Source organism: Octodon degus, unplaced genomic scaffold, assembly GCF_000260255.1.
Source record: "Octodon degus isolate 3935 unplaced genomic scaffold, OctDeg1.0 scaffold00124, whole genome shotgun sequence".
Classification (NCBI taxonomy): domain Eukaryota; kingdom Metazoa; phylum Chordata; class Mammalia; order Rodentia; family Octodontidae; genus Octodon; species Octodon degus.
Window position 1 is genome coordinate 851,084 of NW_004524700.1, and position 20,793 is coordinate 871,876.

The window sequence follows — 20,793 nt, forward strand, 5'->3', positions numbered from 1 at the left end:
GATGGCAATAATTTCCCAGGAATTTCCTATTTCCATGGTAGTTCTTTTGATGAGTCCAAAGAAATGAAGGCTAAATGTGTTGCATTTTGTAAAAGATATTACTTAAAGCTCTGTAGAAGACATTTCTGAAGGCATCTCCATAGCTTTCAGTAAATTTGCAAAAGGAATTTTTCACTGACAGCATTATTATACATTCATATATACAAAAATAGATCTGGCTATTGTAATTTAGGCATAAATCAAACTAAGTGTATAAAAACTTAAGCAGTTAGGGCTTTTAGAAATTTCTAGCATAAAACAAATGAATGGGAGGCATTTTATTTTGTTTTTCAGGAAGAGGTATGAAAAGCTGATTTCTTGTGGAAAGAAGTAATGTGTCTGAATATGAAGAGAAGAAGATCAAGTAAGAGCACACATGATGAAGTTTAGTTTCCCATCTGAAATAGTATAGGAATGGATTAGTATCTCAGAGATTATATATATTAAACTTTTCTAATAACACATACAGCCTTGCCTAGATTTCCTGCATCCTTATGATTTCCAGTGTGCTATACAGTTGGCCCTCAGTATCGCCTGAGGTTTTAAGACCCCTGTAGACCCCAAAAGCCATTTGGATGTAACCTATACACATCCTACTATGTACTTTAAATCATCTCTAGATTATTTATACCTAATAAAATGTAAATGCTATGCAAATAGTTATCATGTTCTATTGTTTAGGGAAATATGACAAGAAAAAAATCTGTATACATTCAACACAGTATTTTAGGAGAATAAATTTTATCTGAACTTGGTGGATTTTTGAATCCGTGTATATAGAGAGCCAATTTATAAACAATGTGCATTTCTAAAAAGATCCTACTACAATTTTAGGAAAATTGGAAGAAAACTTCTCTTGAAAGTATGGCACTGTGTCTTTGTTCTCCTTAGGCTATATAGTAAAGAGATAACTATTAACAAACTTAGTTTGAGCATTTTGGATAAAGCCTTTAGTGGAAGTTATATTGTTGTATAACTGATGCTCATCCTGAAAGTCAGAATGGTTTTGTTATTCTGTAATTTTGGTTTTAGGACTGGTGAATATCAGAGGGCTTCTTCATTGTGGTGAGAATCTTTCTGTATTTGGTACAGGGTCTCACTATGCAGCTCAGACTCATAGTGATCCTCCTGCTCTCAGCCTACTCAGTGCTAGGGTTATAGGTGTGCGCCACCACACCCAGACTCTGTGGCTATCTCACTGTGTCCAGGGGCCGGGCCGGCACAGCATGTGGTGCCAGGATGGACCCCCCTCCCTGTGCTTGCATAAACAGGCACTTTAATCTGCTGAGCTATCTTGCCATCCATTGTAGTGAGAATCTTGTTGAGTTTCTCAGCCCACCCACATTACATCTGAGGAGAAGTGGAAGTATCCATCTTATTAAAAAGCAACATTTGCCTAATATTAAACTCATTGTCAATGATTATCTGTGACTAGAGGATTAGAAATGAAAGTCTTCTATCTGCTTTGATGTGTCAGAATAAAATTAGAAGCATTTCTAACACTTGGATGGGCATGTCAAGTGATGGTATGAAAAGGTATAATGCACAGGGCACAGCTCAGTAAGTTTGATGACAATGACATGCAGGAGATGGCCTGTATTTGGAGACTATAAATGATACAGTGAAATCTATGACCCCTTATGGAATGCCAGCAAGAGTCTGTGAAATACACAAACAGGATTCAGAGTGAGCCCTGCCATTGTCTATTATGGGTCTCACTAATAACCACATTGTTCTGACTGAGATTTTTCTACTACCTAACTCTGGGCTTTGTTCTAATCAAAGGAGTATGATACTTCTCTCTAGTTCTCAGTAACCGTTCATCCCTTATCTATGGTGCTGAATGGGATGCTTCTCCCTAACCAAAATAAGTAAGCCAATTGATGCTGTTTTTAGGACATGTCTCGGCCAGACGGTGCACAGGATGCCAAAGTGGTTTGACTGGTGTGCCACTTTTATACCAATATTTAAAATCCTCAATTCCCATAAAAATGGGGTCTCCTATATATTCTGGATAATTGAAAGCTCCTATCACATCCATTCCACTTTGCTTCCTGGTAGCAATCAGGAGGAGCTGAGTAGTACTGACTGTTTATGAAAGGAACACTGCATCTTCCAGTTTTTAATAACACTGTCTCCAGTGCTAATTATGGTACCAAAAGGCATTACAACCCACATACTCCAATTTTTACTGTGCTTTTAATCCTGATCTAGACCTGACAATAAGTTGAATAAGTGCTTCCCTGGCAAGCACAAGGGCCTGAGTTCAATCCCTGATTCCAAAAAGAAAGAAAAGAAAAGAAAGAAGAAAGGAAGAAAGAAGAAAGAAAGAAAGAAGAGAGAGAGAGAGAGAGAGAGAGAGAGAGAGAGAGAGAGAGAGAAAGAAAGAAAGAAAGAAAGAAAGAAAGAAAGAAAGAAAGAAAGAAAGAAAGAAAAGAAAAGAAGAAAGAAAGACCCCACAATGGATGGGGATCAATGTAGGGAAGGCTGTAGTTTGATCCCATTTGAAGATTTCTTTTCTATTTAGCTGTCACAGAAAAGCAGGACTAAATAAAGAAACCAGTAATTTATAAATGAAAGCATCCTAAAAATATTCTACTTAAATTTTTATAGCTACACTATACTCATTCTGGAGTTTGATGTTTTCATGGCACACTGGGTAGAAGGTGTGTGTGTGTGTGTGTGTGTGTGTGTGTGTGTGTGTGTGTGTGTGACAGGAGAGAGAGAGAGACAGAGAGAGAGGCAGAGAAGACGGTCACACATTCAAAGAGAAGGCTAGGACGAGAAGCAGGCGGCCCATGCTGTCACCGGGTTGGCATTTCTTTCCCTAACCCACCTGCCTGTCACGTCAATAAGCAGCTTTGCTGTCACCAGTATCTCTTTTCTAAGCATCATCTTTCCCCATGGCTTGGTAGAAACAGCTTTCTTCCTAAAGGACGCTGTTTCTGTTGGAAGCAGTCTTTGAAGAGCCTGTCTATACATCTAAAGTAATAAACAAGATACTTTTGAGATTCACTCTAAGAGAAAAATAGAGGCTTGTCTGTTTTCACCAGAGCAAAATCCAGCAGCTATTTTCTGTTTCATCCAGAGTGCGAGAGCAATAGCTCCAGATGCTTTTCTTAGCGCCTTCAGTCCCTGATTAAGAAAGGCCTAGATTTAATAATCTGAAAGGAAGGGAGACCACCATATGAGACTGCAGGTCAGGTGGGAGGAGCGCAGCAAGTGAGGAAGTCCTGCGTGAGAGTGGGATCCGCTTTCTACCCGACCAAGCAGCAGCAGGGCAAGGACGTACAACAGGTAAGGGAAGGGCTTTAACAAAGTGGCTCACCTAGAGCTTCTGGAAATAAGCACAGGCAATAGGGGGTTCTCTTCATTTTTTGAAAGTAGTTGGAAATGACACTTTAAGGGAAAGGGGAACACTCTCCTTGTTTCATTATTGTCTGTTATAGTTATTCCATTTTTACCTTATTTGCTCCATGAGCTTTTTATGACTCTTTTATAATTATTTTTAGAGAAACTTTCATGGCTATGGTAGATTGCTGGAGGCTTATTAAATCTTTAAGGAGTCCTTATTATATAATTAATCGAAGAGTCTAGTTTGCATTTTGCTCTAAGGACCTTTATTTCATCAACAAATGCATGCCAAGCACACTCCATCACCATGGTCTTTAAGGAAGGGCTATGAACGTTCAGCAGAGAAACTTGACAGGTAACGTATATTTTATTTAATGAAGTTTATGGACCTTTTATTCTGAGATACACTGATAAAAACACTGATAATCTGCTAAAATATTTTTGGAAAAGAAATCAAAGAACTGAAATAAATTGTAATGTTTTACTATAGACTACTTAAAAGGGGCTCTTTCTTAAAGAAAATCACAGACATTTGTGTAGAAAATATAAAAATACACTAACTAATATATTAGATAACCAAATATATATTTTAAAAGAACTTTAAATGGATCTGCATGAGTTGAAGAATTCTGCCAAAGTGTAATATCTCAATCCTTCTTATGCACGGATTAGAAACATTTAGAGATCCTCAGATTACAAGGAAGTTATCAGTTTACCAGAAGTGACAAATAGTTGTCATTTCTTTAAAACAGTATTCAAAGGGCTATGTGGAAAATATACCCTCATAGAGGTTATCTAATTTCTTTTTCCTTTTTGAAAGGGCTGGCTGGCATGTGGTGCCGCAGATCTAACTGGTCCCCTGTACCTGCCTAAGCTTGCCTGAACTGGTGTTTTAGGCTGCTGAGCTATCTCACTGGCCCAGTTATTTAGTTTCTGTAGAAAGATCTTCAAAAACTGTTTAGTAAAGCAAAGCTGTTGATCTTAAGCAGTCCTGGCAGAACGGGGCTCACAAAGAAGTTATTATTTCAGTTAATGTTTCAGGAAAAACAAACTAACTAACTAACTAAGCAATCCTAAAAGGTATTGGACATTTTAAGTTTATAGTGCTGTTTTCTATATTTTGTTTTGTTATTTTGTTTATTTATTTATGTATTTATTTTTGAGACAAAGTCTTGCTTTGTAGCCCAGCATGGCCTAGAACTCAGGACAATTTTCCTGCCTCTGTCTGTGAGTGCTGGGATTACAGGACTGTGTCACCATGCCTAATAGTATACCTTAATATAAGAACTAGAATTAGAATTAAGCCTTTTATTTATACTTCTTGCTTTAGGTCATTATTTTTATCCTATAAGAATATTGTTTATGCTCATCCTTATATCCCTAATCCCTTAAAATTAATTTAAAAACAAGAATTTTAAATGTAATCTGTTTATTTACCTAGAGAATAATGATTGACAATTTTTTTATTAACTCTAGAAGTGCATACTCATTTACAGTGAATGATTTGATCTTACTATCAACCTATAAGGTTGATTTCTAAAAAGAAAAACCTTAAGTAATATGACAGATTTATAAAGTTGGTTTTCTGGTAGCTCAATAAGAACTCATTGGCCTGTCAGTTTAGAAAACTGATTTGTTTTCACAGCATACCTCTATACATGACAGCCCTATGGAGTGGGAAATGCTATATTCTGTCCTGTCCCTTTTTATCTGATTAGGAAAAGACAGAAGTGGCACAGAACTGAATGAGGAGGGAGAGAAATCTGCTGGAAACTATAACAATGTATGGTGTTTAAAGATCTATCTGTACAGTTGGATTCTAGGAAGGAGGCAGAAACCTAGGAAATGAGTGGGGATGCTGAAGCCCTTGCATGGATGGGAAGGTCTAACATGATTTTTTCAGGTCCAGGTCTGTGCTATCTAGTAGCATAGACAAATCTGTGCTATTCCAATTTTCACGCTCATGAGTCTCTGAACTCATTGGAAACCAAAGCTAACTGGTCATATTTGGAAACTATCTTTAATAAATTCCAAATCTTGCTTTTTATCATATTTTTATTACCTAATCTTATGTCACACATTATCACATTTATTATTTCTTTAATAGATGAAACAGGACACTTCAATATTCAAATAGATTTAAAAATACATAACTACTGTCATTCACCAGTAGCAAGATCAAGCTAAATCTACTGTTTTTTTTAAAGAAAAAGGCTAAATAGCTCTTACTCTTCAGAATTTTCAGTCCTAATTTAAATGATTCCTGACCCTCTGGACCTAATGCTATTTAATACATTCAATTGTTAATTCAAATATAGAGGCCTTGGGTGTGGATGGGAAGGAGACCAGAAAGATAAGAAGGGGAAGGGAGCAGAGAGAGCTCCTGGGAGAAGGAGTACATTTCATGAGGAGAAATTAATGTACATAAAACTGAAGACCTACTCTTATTTTTAGAAATCAGTGGTGTGAGTCTTGGATATGTTGTCTAAGAATTCAATAGGCATTCATTAGATTTCATGGATTTTAAAGAGCTGATGTGGTTATGACTGAACAACAGAAGAATATTAATATTGTCCAGGCCAGGGGAATGAAAAGTCCTAGAAATCAAATCAAGGAAGGCTACCAGGGCAAAAAAAAAAAAAATCCAAACACCTATAAATAGGAGCTGGCTATGGTTCTTGCAAGTAAGATGACCTCTGTATATGAGAGGCTGCTGCAGGCTTCTCCATCTCTGTTAAGGAGACTCTTATTATTTTCAGAGGATATCATAGAATTCATGCCCTTCTACTGTTTACAATAATGCAGTCTCTGTACAGCATGCCACTTTAAAATACAGGTCAGCCCACTAATCTCCAATTAGAATACTCCAACTGTATTATACTGCACTTAAAATAAACCAAAGACCCTGCTATGCCTTCAGCACCCTAGGTGATCCAGCTACGACTCCCCCGCTTACCCCCTCCTTTTCCTTCTCTCTCTTTGGTTTACAATTCTTCATCCACCATAGGATTTCTGTTTCTTGAATATCTTAGAGGTCTAGAATCTTCTTTACCCAACATTCCTGACTGGTCCTTTTATTTAGTCACTTAAATGTCATTTTAAATATTACCTCCTGAGAGATGCATTTTTCAATTTCCTTTATTTCCTCAACTCAACTTGTATAATGTTCTGACAGAATTTATCACATTTAATACTCTTGTATACTCATTGACTCCCTCTTCCTTACATTGGAATATAGTGGCATGAGAGCAGAGATTTCCATCCTTGACTCCTAGTAAAGTTGGGTGAAATGCAACAGATCATAACTTTGTAACAAAAATATTTATTTATGCATTATGGATGTTGGATGTATATTTGAGTAGCTGCATGGTGGAATATAGGAAGTTTTCTTTGTGGTCCTCAACTTGTTACACATGTCAAATTATCAACAGATGAGCTTATGTTATGTGACATATTATGCACTTATTATAATGTTTTTAAAGAGAAAAAATAAAAACAACAAGAACAAAAACAAAAACAAAGCAACCTAGAACCATAAAAATGGTACAAAATTTCAAAACAAGAACAGGAAATTAACAATGAATGTTATACTGCATATTGTTATCAAATTGGTTGCTCAGTGTTATGGTTTGTGTCTAGTTGTTTCTCCAAAGCCTCATGCAGTCATGGGACAGCTTCTAGAGTTTGTGATTAATTCGTGATCCAATGCTGGGATCACTGGCATGAGTGCTGCACCTGCCCTGGGGTGGGATCTGCATTACAATGTGAGGAGGGGTGAGAGGCTTCCTGAGCAGCCATAGCTGTTGCTCCCCAGCGGCTCTTTGCTATTTTCTGCTTCCATGACCTCTGCCATATTGCCATTCTGCCTTGACGCCAGCTGAGTATGAACTGAAACCTCTAGTAACTGTGAGCTAAATAAACCTCTCTTTCCTTTATTTTGGGTGTCGGGTATTTTGTCCTAGCAATAGTGAAAAATAACTGGGACACTCAGATTACTTTACAAATAGGCATATTTTATTAAATATTGTGATGTTTCTTATAGAATTAGCCCATTGCAATATAGTTTCACATAAAAAATCACTTTCACAACTTCAGAAGGAATTGAAAGTAATTCAACAAGTAATTCAGCTTCTGATAATGACTTGGATCATACAAGCTAAAGAAGATGGATAAATAATGAAATGTTTTATGTTATTGGTATTTCCTGTTAGGTAAATATTTTAAAATAAAATTAATATAATTAAAAAATTGATATAAATAGTCTAAAACATAAGTATGAATATGATATAGCCACACAGTATGAATATGTTATGCTCCTTGTCATGAAATTTAACCTTATTCCAAGTTTCCAGGCTCACAAAGGATTCTCTTCCAGGAGAACATTGGTAAATAAGATTTGTTTGCAAACTGACAAAGTGAGTGTTGTCATACACCGTGAATCTTAGACTGCACACCTGTGAAAGTTTGCAAGTCAAAATTTAAGTTGGGGATTTACTGTAGGTGAAAAACAAAGAAGCCCTAGACCATTGGATGAGAGAGAGAGAGGGAGAGAAAGAGAGAGAGAGAGAGAGAGAGAGAGAGAGAGAGAGAGAGAGAGAGAGAGAAATAAAAGAGGTGCATTGACAGGCACTGAGCTTATTCAGTAATAATATTTATGTGTACAGTTGATGATTGCTTGATAAAATATGGAAGGTAGTCATTGAATTGTTCAGTTTTACTGAACACTTGATAGGGATCAGTCATGAAATGCATATGGATACAAAGAAGAAAACTTCAGATCCTTTGTCTCTCTCTTCTCTCTCTCTCTCTCTCTCTCTCTCTCTCTCTCTCTCTCTCTCTCTCTCTTTCTCTGTCTCTGTCAATTCATGATATAGAGAGGAAAAAGCTATGTGAATAAAACCTCACAAGTTGTGGGGTGGAATGCCTTATTAGAGAAAGGCAGATGCTTTCCAACTGAGCTAGTTACTAAGGAAGTCTTTCAAAGTGAGATAGCAAAGAAGTGAAAATATACTGTATTCTAAGAGGTATAAAGAGCTCACTATGGTGAGAGACTAGAAAGGGGAGAGAGGAATGAGAGAGAAATACATAATCATAGAGGAAAAATAGCAAAGACAGCTCAAGAAGTAGCTTGTAGGCAGCTGTAAAACATTTGGCTGTTATGTTGGAGGCAGAGAGGAGCTGTTGTATTCAGATTTTCATTCAGGAATAATGATAATCATAGGAGGAAAAAGTGGAAGAAACGTAAAGTTTGACTCCACTTTGGAGCTATCCACACAGAGATGATAGAAGCAAAAGTTGGAACACTGGAAGGCTAAAAGATTATACGTTAGTTTAGAAGGCAGTAAAATTTAGGCTTCAGTTGACCTCCACCCCTGCAATAGTCGTTCAAAGATTTTCAAAAAACCATACCCAGACATCATTCTTGTTTCTTGTTTTACCTTCTCAGTGCACCTATGACTCACCAAGTCTGCAGTTTTATTCCAATCCTTATCCTAAATCCACCCTTTAACATCGTCTTCGCTGCCCTCATCTACTTCTAACTGCTCCAGTAGCTGCAGGTAACTTCTCTTTGTAAATGGGAAACTGGCAGTCCTCCCTGCTTCTGTTTTTGTGCAGAGTAAGGCAGGCCATAAATCTTCTCTGAGCCCTATCAGGTGAAATTGGCCAACAGAAGGAGAGAGAAAGAGACTGTTTTTCTTTGAGACCATATGGCACAAGTCTACAATTAGTGTATTTCCCTGGACCATTGCTTTTGCCAGTGTGGTTATATTATCTGTGATTTATTCTTAAACATTTCAGTCAAATGTGTGGTAAATATACGCTGTGTAAATTAATAACACACTTTTAGGTATTGTGTTAGCATTTGAAGTATCTGTTTAGGAAAACACAATCCAAAGATCTCTACAATAATGATTCTATTGTCACTAATTGGTAGCGGAGAAATACTTTTTCACTTCTGAACTCAGCACTGTTTGTGACATCCATTCAGCTAGGAAGATTACACAGCTCCTCTGCCCTTCCAGGATGGCAGTGAGTGCTTTGCAAATGCATTTCCTTGCACAGTGTATCCTATACCCCTATAGCCCAATTTGGCATCCTAGAGAAAGACCACAAGTATTTCCTGTTCCTGCTGGAATGTATCCATTTGTGCATACACTAGACATATGACCCTTTGAGAAGGATGGCTGATTTCACCATCAGAATGTCATCCTCTGGACAAAGTACTAATCATTTTTCCAAAAAGTAGAGGACCAAGATCCCCCATACATACAGGAACAAGATGTATAATATCTTTAACACCTATGATCTAAGAAATATTTTTACTTATAGATTTTCTTTCATAATTATTTCAAAATTATGAATTTCATAATTTTCTTTCATAATTTCATAATCTCTGTACTGTGGGAAGATATCTATTTTGTTGATGAGTGTGATCCTTATAAATGGAAAATTGACTTAAATTGGTTGGCAGTGGGTTTACCTCCCTCATATTAACCAGGGAATGATGGCCTTAAGTTCTTTTTGCTTTTGCTTGGCATCACAGGGTGAGGTTTAGGGAGTGGTATGCCTATGGCACTGATTGCTTTCATTGGCCATTAATAAACTGACCAATCTAGAAATTTTGCCATGGAAAGTCAGGGATGGTTGGTTGAAATGAACTGCTGTGTATCACTAAGTTACACCTTGAAATCTTCACAGTGATGTGACCAGTATTTTAAAAATTTAGTTTTTTATTTTAGCCCTATATACACCACATTTAAAGAGATTAATATATCAATTTATGAATGCCTAACATCAGCAACTTGCTGTGCCAATTTGTATTTTCCAACTTGACTTAGTTCCTATATGGATCCAATTTTCCTGAACCAGCCTTTTCTCACTGCAACCTTTTTGGCACTTATCTGTTCAAGAAAGCAAGATCCTTTTATTCATGGCCTCCATCCATTAACTTATTATTGTTATTAGTTGATCCTAGAAAAAAGACAAGATTTAAGTAGCTTACAAATCTAAAAAGGGCACTGTATAGGTCAATCACTTAGGAAATTAACAACTTGTTCATTAAAGCAAATTGTAGATAATATACAGAAATATTATGCCACTTTCAACATTTATACAAGTCTCATCATTTTTCAAGAGACTCAATTTTACAAAGTGGATAAGAATGTAGAATCCTGGACTAGACTACTCAGAAATGAATCCTGGATCCAGTATTCATCTAGCTGAACAGTTTGGGGGAATTTATTCATCCATGTGGCAATTTCTCTTCATACAAAATTTCGATAGTAGCAACTACTTCATGGGGTTGAGTTCATATTAAATGTTGGAGAGCAGAGAAGTGCTTAAGGCTCTAGTTGAAAGCTGCATTTCTGTAAATTAACTGTGATCCATATATTCAAGGTCATCCTTAATCATGACTTTGACAGACAGGAAGCTTGTTATGATGCAAAGAATGGTTGGATCTTCAATGCAGTTTAACTACCAACCAGCTCTGTTTCCTGAAGAAAAAAAAATGATTTGACATTTCTGGGCTTCTGTCCTCATATTTATAAAAAGAAGGATTGGCCTAGATAATTTCCACATTTTCCCATTATACTAAAAAATGTTACAATTCTGTGATATCATACCCAATCTGAAGATTAACAAAAGCATTTTAAAAGAGAGTATCAGAAAGACACAGTAAACATAACAAAAGAAAAACAAAGAATAAGTTATATTTAAATGTCCTTGTACAGGGAATCAGAGCAGCTGGGTGAAGGCTGGCCCTTCTAGCTTGGTCCAGCCCTCACATTTTCTTTTCCTTTCTGGTCTGATCCAGCTCTTGATGAACATGTGGATAGGAGGATGAAAAACAAATTTAAAAAAAAGCTTTGATTCTTTTCACCCGTGGGTTTGGAGTGTACATGGGAAGGGGATTTATGGAGACACGCATCTTATCATCAGAAACCTGGGAGAAATAGAGTGTCCAGAGACGTCATATGTAGTTAGGCCAGTGGTCTTATCTGAAAAGTGACCAGTGCTTGAATCTCATGAGACTGGAACAAGGGAAGTTAGCATAGCATTTATGTTTATTTAAAAATGTGTGATACATATTAGACAATTAGGCATGCATATTTACTGTATTATGAAGAGCTTTCTCCTCCTCCCCCAAATATGGTTGGATTGTCTCCTTCAACCAAGGGTCTTTTATTGACTCCTTTCCAATGAGGTCTTCCTCACTGGCAAGATGAGCTAGAACTAGACCATTCCCTCTCTTAAAAGATAACTCAAATTATTTTTATGTCTTAAAAATTTTTTTAATAAAGAAAACTTAGTTATCAAAGCTGTATCTCCTTGGGAATTCCTCACTTTTGAGAGAGTGTTACTATTTACTAAAACAGTAGGTAATCAAAAAGTAAAACAGCCAACATGACTAACAACTTATAGACTTTAAAGTTACCTGGTTTCTCACAGAGGGGTTACAAATTTCAATAGAGGGGCCACTATCCAAGCTATATACAACTTATACAGTTCAGGAGGATGGTATCTGTCTCTGTGTCCTGGAACTGATCCCAGAATAAACAAGACTCCCTCATGCTCTGCTCTCTCAAGGTCACTGTGAGAATGTTCCTTATCAGACATCAGTATAATGCAGTTTAATGAGGAAGTGGATGTGAATTTGACTTACAAATTAGAAAACAGTGCTCCAATTAGGTGATTATTTTGAGCTCCCAGCTAAAGGCATCTTAATGATCAATTCTATCTTTGTACTGGAAACTACTCATCCTTTCCTCAAACCCTTCCAGTCTTTCATCCTTTTCATCATTTCTATAACTCTACTTTTTCTTCACATCTGAGATGCTATCACTAACAATACTCCTGTGGTTTCTTTTGTATGTAGTGTGAATAATAATCTGTGTTTTTTTTGGTTATCATCCGTTCGTGATCTGCAGAGCTTGTATCTCTTAGCTTTCCTTTTGATGGCATTAAGTGTGCTCAAGTGGAAAACATCAGATAAACTATGGAAATAACTTGTCTGTATTATAGAAAGCAGAACTTTATAAAATATAAATTAGAAACATAGTAATTCTGTCCCAAAACAAGAAGGTCTTGCAAAACTACAAGAAAGAAGAAACAGGCGACTTCTTCACTTTTAACAGACTACAGAAGGTGCTCTCATAGTGTCAGTGTTTTGCTGTCCATGTTCATAGTTCTCTGCCAAAGTTGGAAAAAAAGACTTTCACTGATCACTGTAGCATATTAACAATTTAAGGCTGTAAAGTGTTGGATTGCTAAGCAAAGCACAAAGAGCCCCACCAGTCCAGAAACAGCCATCACATGCCCCAGCTCTCCCACACAGCCAAGCCCTGAGGCAGCACCCTCAATGACATCCCTTCTGCTTCTCTGTTCTGCAGGTCATATAGCCTTGCCTTCCACTTCCTGGATATGTGATTTCCCCTAATGATAATGATTAACTGCTCTTTGGCTTATGAGCACGTGAAGTAAATTTCTCCTGTTGCTGGAAAACCCAACGCAGCAAACAAGTACTTTAATGAGAATATATCTTTATCGTATGTTGCTCACTTGATTTTTAATTTCATTGTATGAAAAACAAGAGAGGACATGGTTCAGAGCTTAACAGGACAAAACATTGACTTAGGTATCACTCTTTACCTCTCCCAATATCCTTGTGAGGAAGATAGGCTTTCATGATGGGCAAATTGAAATTCAAAATGTCTCTGAGCTAATCAGTTGTAGAGTTATTTTTAGTGTATATTCATAAAACTGACCTCTTGTTCACTGACTTTTAAAATTTTGATATTGTGGGAGATCCTATCATAATATTAATTCATTTGTGATGTACTTAATCAGGGTTTCCCACAGAAAAGAATCACCAAAAGGGGATATTTATAGTCCTTTGCTCCATAGTGAAAATTAAGCTGATTACAGAACACATATTGATAAGGTTTTTTTATGGTTTAAATATAAGATACCCCCAAAAGTCTCATCTTCAGAGGTGGGGCCTGGTTGCAAGGGGCCAGTCATTTGGATTGTGATCTGGAGGGGTATATTCTATTTTATACTTTAATTTTATCATTTTGCATGTGTAGTACATAATACTTACATTCCTTGTGGGAAGTGTTCTTGTTCCTGATACTCTTCTTCCTCTTTCTTCTCCTTCCCCCTCCTTTCTTCCTTTCTTCCTCCCCTTTCCTCTTTTTTCTCCTCCTCCTTTTCTTCTCCCTCCTTCTCTCCCCCAGCCTGCTTCCTTCCTGGCTGCCATAAGGTCAGAGACTTTCCTCTGCAATATATTTCTGCCATTTATTTTTTGCCTTGGAGCCACCAACTGTGGACTCTGGAAATCATGAGCTAAAATAACTTCTCCTTCAAATCATGGATGCTGGATGTTGTACTTAGTGATGAGAAAGAAAGTAATACAGGAAATTAATAGCAGAAATGAGTTCTGTCTGTGACTATACCTAATCATGTGGTTCAAAAGCTTTCTGGTTTACAGAAGTTTGGAAATTTTTGTTAGAATGTTGTGAGTCATTCATGATGGCTGACTCTGGTTGAAGCCCAGGAGATTAAAATTCCAGTAGAAAGGCAGACAGTAAAGGGCAGGTTTAGGATATTTTAATTAGAAACAAGCACACCATTGGCAGTCAAATTAAAGGATATATGTTTACACTTTCATAGAAAAAAGGTCTTCAACTTTCCCATGTCCTGAGACTTTGCTGGAAACTTAGATTAAAGGCAGTAGACAAAGTAATCTGGTGAAGGAAGTTTCAAGGTGCCCAGTGTTTCAATTATCACATGGATACTGCTTTCTGCTTTCAACTAGATTTACAGTAAGAATCAGGACCAAAAGGCACAGTTAAATAATGGGAGGGATGTTGATCAGGAAGGAAGCCTGTGAACTCAGGCCCAAAAGTGGTGTGTTTGCTGAAGACATTAGTGGCACTGAAAAGGAAACAATCACTTTGTATAGAGATAATAAGAAGCATCTCAGAAATTAGCAAGACTTCACATATTACAGGCTCAAGGGTGAAAAACCAAAAATGTTTAAGAAGAGAGTCCCTGCTTAAGAAGATGCTCCTAGGGAGTCAATTCCCTCTGACTCATTTCTTTGTGTTCAATCATTCTGGCACCCAGAGCCCCCTACATCATGCTCAAAGGAGCCCCATGCACTACTTGATATACAAGCTAACCTTGGTGACATCCATGTGATACTGGTTTTATGAGCATACTGAATGCAAGAATTGTGGGTGCAGAAAGGCTTCTACACAAATGTTTTTTCTTTTTTTTTTTTCAGAACCGGGGATTGAACTCAGGCCCTTGCACTTGCCAGGGAAGCGCTTATTCCACTGAGCCATCTCCCTGGCCCCTACACAAATTTTAAAGGAAAGCTGTAAAGCTCCTGAGAGAGCAATGTTTAGAGCTATGAAAGTGAAACCCAATTGCATTGGAGACCTCAGCACACTGGAGATGCCAGGAATATGTAATATTTTCCAAAGAAAGCTACACACAGTTGTCCTAGCCCAAGAGAGAAGCTATCAGGTGTACAAATGGTAAAGTCATAGCAGCAAGGCTCCCCTTCCTCTTAGGAGCTCATGTCTCAATGGACGAGGCCTCAGGTTCTAGATATGGACATTTAATTCCTGTCCTGCTGGGTTTTAATCTTGCTTTGATCCCAATTCTTCCCCCACCATTCTCCTTTGGGTACAATGTTATCTTAGAAGTATTTAACTTTCTCTTTTATTTGTACAGAGACTCATGGCTAAGAGTTGGCCATGAATTTCAGAGGACACTTTGGGCTTAACTGTTAAGATTTTGGTGACTCTTAAGATGGGCCAAATGAATTTTTCATGAGATGTACATGAACCTTTTGGAGAGTCTGGCAAGAATGCTATTGTTTAGATCTAAAATGTTTCCCCAAAAGTCTTGGGTGTGGAGGTGGGGCCTAGTTGGAGGAGGCAGGTCACTGGAGACAGGGCCTGGAAGGGTGTACTCTTGTATCTGATTCCTCATCTCTTGCTCTCTCTGCCTTCTGGCTGCCTTGGAGTATGCACCTTTCTCAGCCATGTACTTCAAGCTCTGCCATTGCCTCTAGAGCCACCAATCATGGACTATATCATTTCAAAACCATGGTCTAAAATAAACTTCTTTTAGTTGTGAGTGTGGGGAATTGTGTCTCAATGATGAGAAATAGTGACAAATATAGTGGTGTCATATGATTATAGTGGAAAAGAAGAGGGGTTGAAAGAAGGGATTAGGAAAGAAATAGAATCAAGATATACTAGATATACTATGTATAGGTAGAAATAACCTATACTGAATATATGCCTAAAATATACCAATAAAATTAATTTTAAAACAAATAAAATTGAAATGTTAATTGCTTAAATTTGATGCTTATACATTACATACAGGAACCTGATTATAATACTGTATCCCATAAATGTGTACAAATATTACATATTAAACATTTTATTAAAGATTATAACTAAACTAAAAATTCTTGTCTCTAGTGACACTAGCAAATGTCACATTTTCATGTTTGTGGAGATGCTGGTAAAAACAGTTGTCATACACTTCCAATTATACAAAGTACATAATACCTGATAATGATAATAGGAAATACTTGATAATGACAGTAAGATACTTACTTGTTTATGCATTTACAAGAGGTTTTATTGTGATGATTTTTAAATTAAAATTTATTGGTACAACTTAGGTGTGTACAATGATTACATTCATCATAGGGAATTTGTACTCTGTATGCTACACCTTGATTTGTCTTTTTTCCCCTCCTATTCTTCTCCCCTCCTCTCAACACCTCTTCGCTTCATTATTTATAAAATTTTGTTTCCACTTATCTTTCTCTTCTCATATTTTCCCATCATTCCTTTCCCCTTCCATCCTCCCTAGTTACCTTTCCTCTGGAAAAATTTCTTCCCATTTCATCACATCTCTTGTACAATTTGATTCTTATGTATACTTTCAGTTTCTCACGCAAGTGAGATAATGCGATATTTATATATGCGTGACCAATTTCTTTCACTTAAGAGTATGGCCTCTAGATCTGTTTGGTATACTAGAGGCCATACACTTAAGTGAAATGAATTGATCACACGTGTGAATATCACAACAACTGAGATGAGGGAAAGGAGAAAATAAAGAAGAAAGGGTAAAGAACTTATGCACATACACAGGATAGCTTGGATAATTGTACCGATGATTTCTACTGGTCTATTGAAAGGAATAGTTAATGCTTAATCTTTTTCCTTTTTCTTTTTTAATTTTGCATGCTTATATATGGTAATATGAACAACTAATTTGAAGACAACAATATGCAATATAACAATGATTGATGAATTCGCATTGTCTTGTTTAGTGAAATTCTGCATCATTTCTTATTTTTTCTTTTACTATTTCTGATTCTCTTTAAAAGAAGAGTATGAGGGGCTAGGGAGATAGCTCAGTAGAATAAGTGCTTGCCTGGCAAGCGCAAGGGCCTGAGTTCAATCCTTGATTCCAGAAAAAAAAGAAGAAGAGTACAGTCTCAAGGTCCGTCCATTTATCAATAAGTGTCTCAAGTTTATCCTTCTTTATGGGAAAGGAGTGCTCCATAATATGAAAAAAAAACTTGTTGTCGAATCATAAATTGACAGGAGTTTGTGTTGTTTCCAAAATATACCTATTATAAACTGTACCACCATAAACATTGTTGTACACATATCATGTGGTATGATGCTTTTAACATTTTTGGGAAGATATTATGAAGAAGATTTGAGTTGAACAGAACCTCTAGTCATAGATTTTTTTGAGGAATGTCCACACTGATATTCACAACGGTTACACTATTCTACCTCCCAGCAGTGTAAAAGGGTTCCTTTTATCTCATAGCCCAGCCAGCATTCGTTATTGGTTGATTTTTTTTTTTGAACAATCATTCTTTCTGGAATGAGATGGAATCTCAGCTTTGTTTTAATTTGCATTTCTCTATTTGCCAGTAATGTTAAACATTTTTTCATATATTTATTTGCCATTTGTACTTCTTCATCTGGGAACTGTGTATTCATCTCAGATTTCCTCTTTTTGGACTGGGTCTTTGAATTTAGGGGATTTTTTTTTCAGTATCTTATATGTTCTAGATGTCAGCTCTTTGTGTGAAGAACAGCTGGATAAAATTTTTTCCTATTCTTTTTTTTTCACTGCTGGTGATTTTTTTTTCTATGCAAAAGTTTTCTAGTAAGATGAGATCCAAGTTGTTGATTATCTGTAGAATATCCCACCTGAAGTCTTTACCTATGATAGTGTCTTCAAGACTTTCTCTTGTAGGAGATTTAGTGTTTATGTTTAAATATTTAGATCTTTGTTGAATTTTGATGTTGGTTTAGTGTATAAGGATAGAGTTTGGTCTAGTTTTAGTGTTCCTATGTGGAAAGCCAGTTTTTCAAGTGCCATTTATTAAAGAGTCTTTCATCTCATGAACATATTTGACCCCTCTGTCAAAGATAAGATGGTTGAGTGTGTTTGGAGATGTTTCTGCAACTTTTAATCTGTTCCACTGATCATCTGGTCTGCTTTTTATGAGCACTATGCTATTTTTATTGCAGTAGCTCTGTAGTATCAGTTCCACATCAGGAGTGCCCCCTCCCTTGCCTTTGTTGCCCAGAATTGCTTTCACTATTTTAGGTCTCTTTTGATTCCTAATAAATTTTAGAATTATTTTCTCTAATTCTATGAGATATGTTAATGGGGTTTTTATTGTGATTGCATTAAATCGCTATAACAATTTTTGGAGTATGGCCACTTTTATGGTGTGAAAAGGCATAACTTTCTACCTTCTAATAGCCTCTTTGATCTCCTTTTTTGGATTTTCTCTTCTAGATTTCAATGTAGAGATATTTTACTTCCTGTTGTAGTCATGGGAAAGATTTAATGTAGAACACATAAGTTATAAGCTTATTTTATAATATTTATCCAAAGAGTGAAATGCAAAAGAGTTCTGGAAATCTTTACACACTAAAAACCCAAAGAATCCAACTGAGAGTCTGGATCTCGCAGTAATGTCCTGTACGAGTCCAGCCGAAGACCTGGAGCCCATAGAAATATCTTCTATGAGTCTAAATGGAAGCCTAGAGCCCATGACAATGTCTCATGTAAGTCTATATCAAGGATCTGCCAGGAGAAGGTCCAAATGTCAGTGGTAGAAGATAGAAAGTTTCTATTAATGGGATAAAAGATCTGTGACAGCAGGCTAAAGGATCTGCACTGCTGCCAGGAAGCAATCTCAAGGTAAATACCAGAGGTCTCTCAAAGCTAACCACAGCCATGTTCAGTGTCCGCGAGGAGTCAAGTTCCTCCACAGATGAGAACAGCCAAGTTCATATCAAGAAAATCAAAAAGACAAGCAAGCTTTTCTAATAATAACACACCATCTTCCCCTCTAGTTTTCCTTTTTGTGTGGTTGCCAACAATGCTCAGGTGGGTCTTCTACACCAAGAATCATGCTTATTCAGTTCAACTAGGTTTTATAAGTTGATCATGAGGTAATCCACCACACTTCTTCTGTTAGATGAGTGCTGTTGTAAAAGTTATCGCTGTTGCTTCTCTCCAGTGTGTTTATTTGTGTAAAGAAATGTTATTGGTTTTTGAGTGTTGACTTTATATTCAGCTATGTGACTGAATTTGGTTATTAAATTCATCAGTCTTTTGGTAGAGTTTTTGGGATCTTCAATGAATCATATCATGTTATCTGAAAATAATAATTTAATTTTTCCTTTGTCTTATTTTTTTTATTTCTCTCTCTTGTCTAATTACTCCGCTTAATGTTTCCATATTATATTAAATAGAAGTGGTGTTAGTGGACATTCTGGTGTTGTTCCTTATTTTAAAGTAAAACCTTTCATTTCTTTTTAAATGTATGTAGTACAGGATCTCACTATGATTGAACCTGTAGTGATCCTCCTGTTTTCAGCCTTCCAAGGGCTGGGATTACTGGGGCACACCATCACACCCAGTCTCAATCACTGTCTCAGTACACTCCAGGGGCAGGGTTGGCATGGCATGCAAGGGATCGAGCCCTGATCTCTGGTCCCTGACTAAGGTGATTTCATCTGCTGAGCTATCTGGCTGGCCCAAAGCTTTCCATTTTTAATTGTTTGTAATGATATTGGCTATTGATTTGTCATAGATAGAATTTACTAAATTGAGAAACAGACCATCTATTCCAATTTTCTTTGAGGATTTTCTTTTGAATCATGAATGGATGTTAAACTTTGTCAAGAGCTTTTTCTACATCTATTGAGATGATCATGTGATTTTTGTCTTTGGCTGTTTATGTGGTATATTACATTTATTGATTTTCATATGTTAAATCATCTTTGCATTCCTGGGATGAATCCCACTTGGTCATACTATATAATATTTTTGGTGATTTGCTACATTCTGTTTTCTAGTATGTTTTTTTTTTTTTTTTTTTTTTTAGGGTCTCACTATGTAGTTAGGATTGGCTGTGAACTCACAGTACGTAACCCAGGCTGGCTTTGAACTTTTTTTTTTTTTGTGGAACTGGGGATTGAACTCAGGCCCTTGCGCTTGCCAGGGAAGTGTTTATTCCACTGAGCCATCTCCCTGGCCCCAGCACTTCTAGTATCTTATTGAGGATTTTTACATCTATTTTCATTAGGGAGACTGGCCTATAGTTTTCTTTTTCAGTTGGGTCTTTCCCTGGTTTTCATATCGGGTAATCCTGTACTCTAGGAATGAATTAGGGAGCATTACCTTCCTTTCAATTTTATTAAAGGGTTTGAGGAGTAATGGTATTAGATTGTCTCTATATTTCTTATAGAATTATTTTAGAATGTGCTCTTTTTCTTCATTTACTGAAAATGTTTAATTTAGTATAATATGCATGTGATGCTGGCTACAGTTTCAAATATCTTCTATTTATGGCATTTGTTCGCTGTAGCAAGAGGTCACATTGAGTAATTAAGTTATTCCTTGGGAGTTAGTGTAAACGTGCTTGATGATGTTCATTCTATGATAAAAATCTCTCATGATGCACCACTGAGAATGTATCTCTGCCGCTGACTGACACATGATTATATATATGTGTGTATGTATATAAAGTGATTTATTGCAACAATTAATGCATGCATTGAGTAGAGGCTGAGAATTCCCAAGTCTTGCAGTCAGGAAAGTGGAAACACAGGAGAAGTATGGTGTAAGCTCTAGGCTGAAAACTGACCCACTTAAGACTCAGGAAGCATTTGTGTTTCAATGTGAGTCTAATAGATGAAAAGACTATTGTCATCCCTCAGAAATTGGGAAGGAGGAGTTCTGTCTTAGCCATTTTATTCTTCAGGTGTTTCTTCTTCTTCTTCTTCTTCTTCTTCTTCTTCTTCTTCTTCTTCT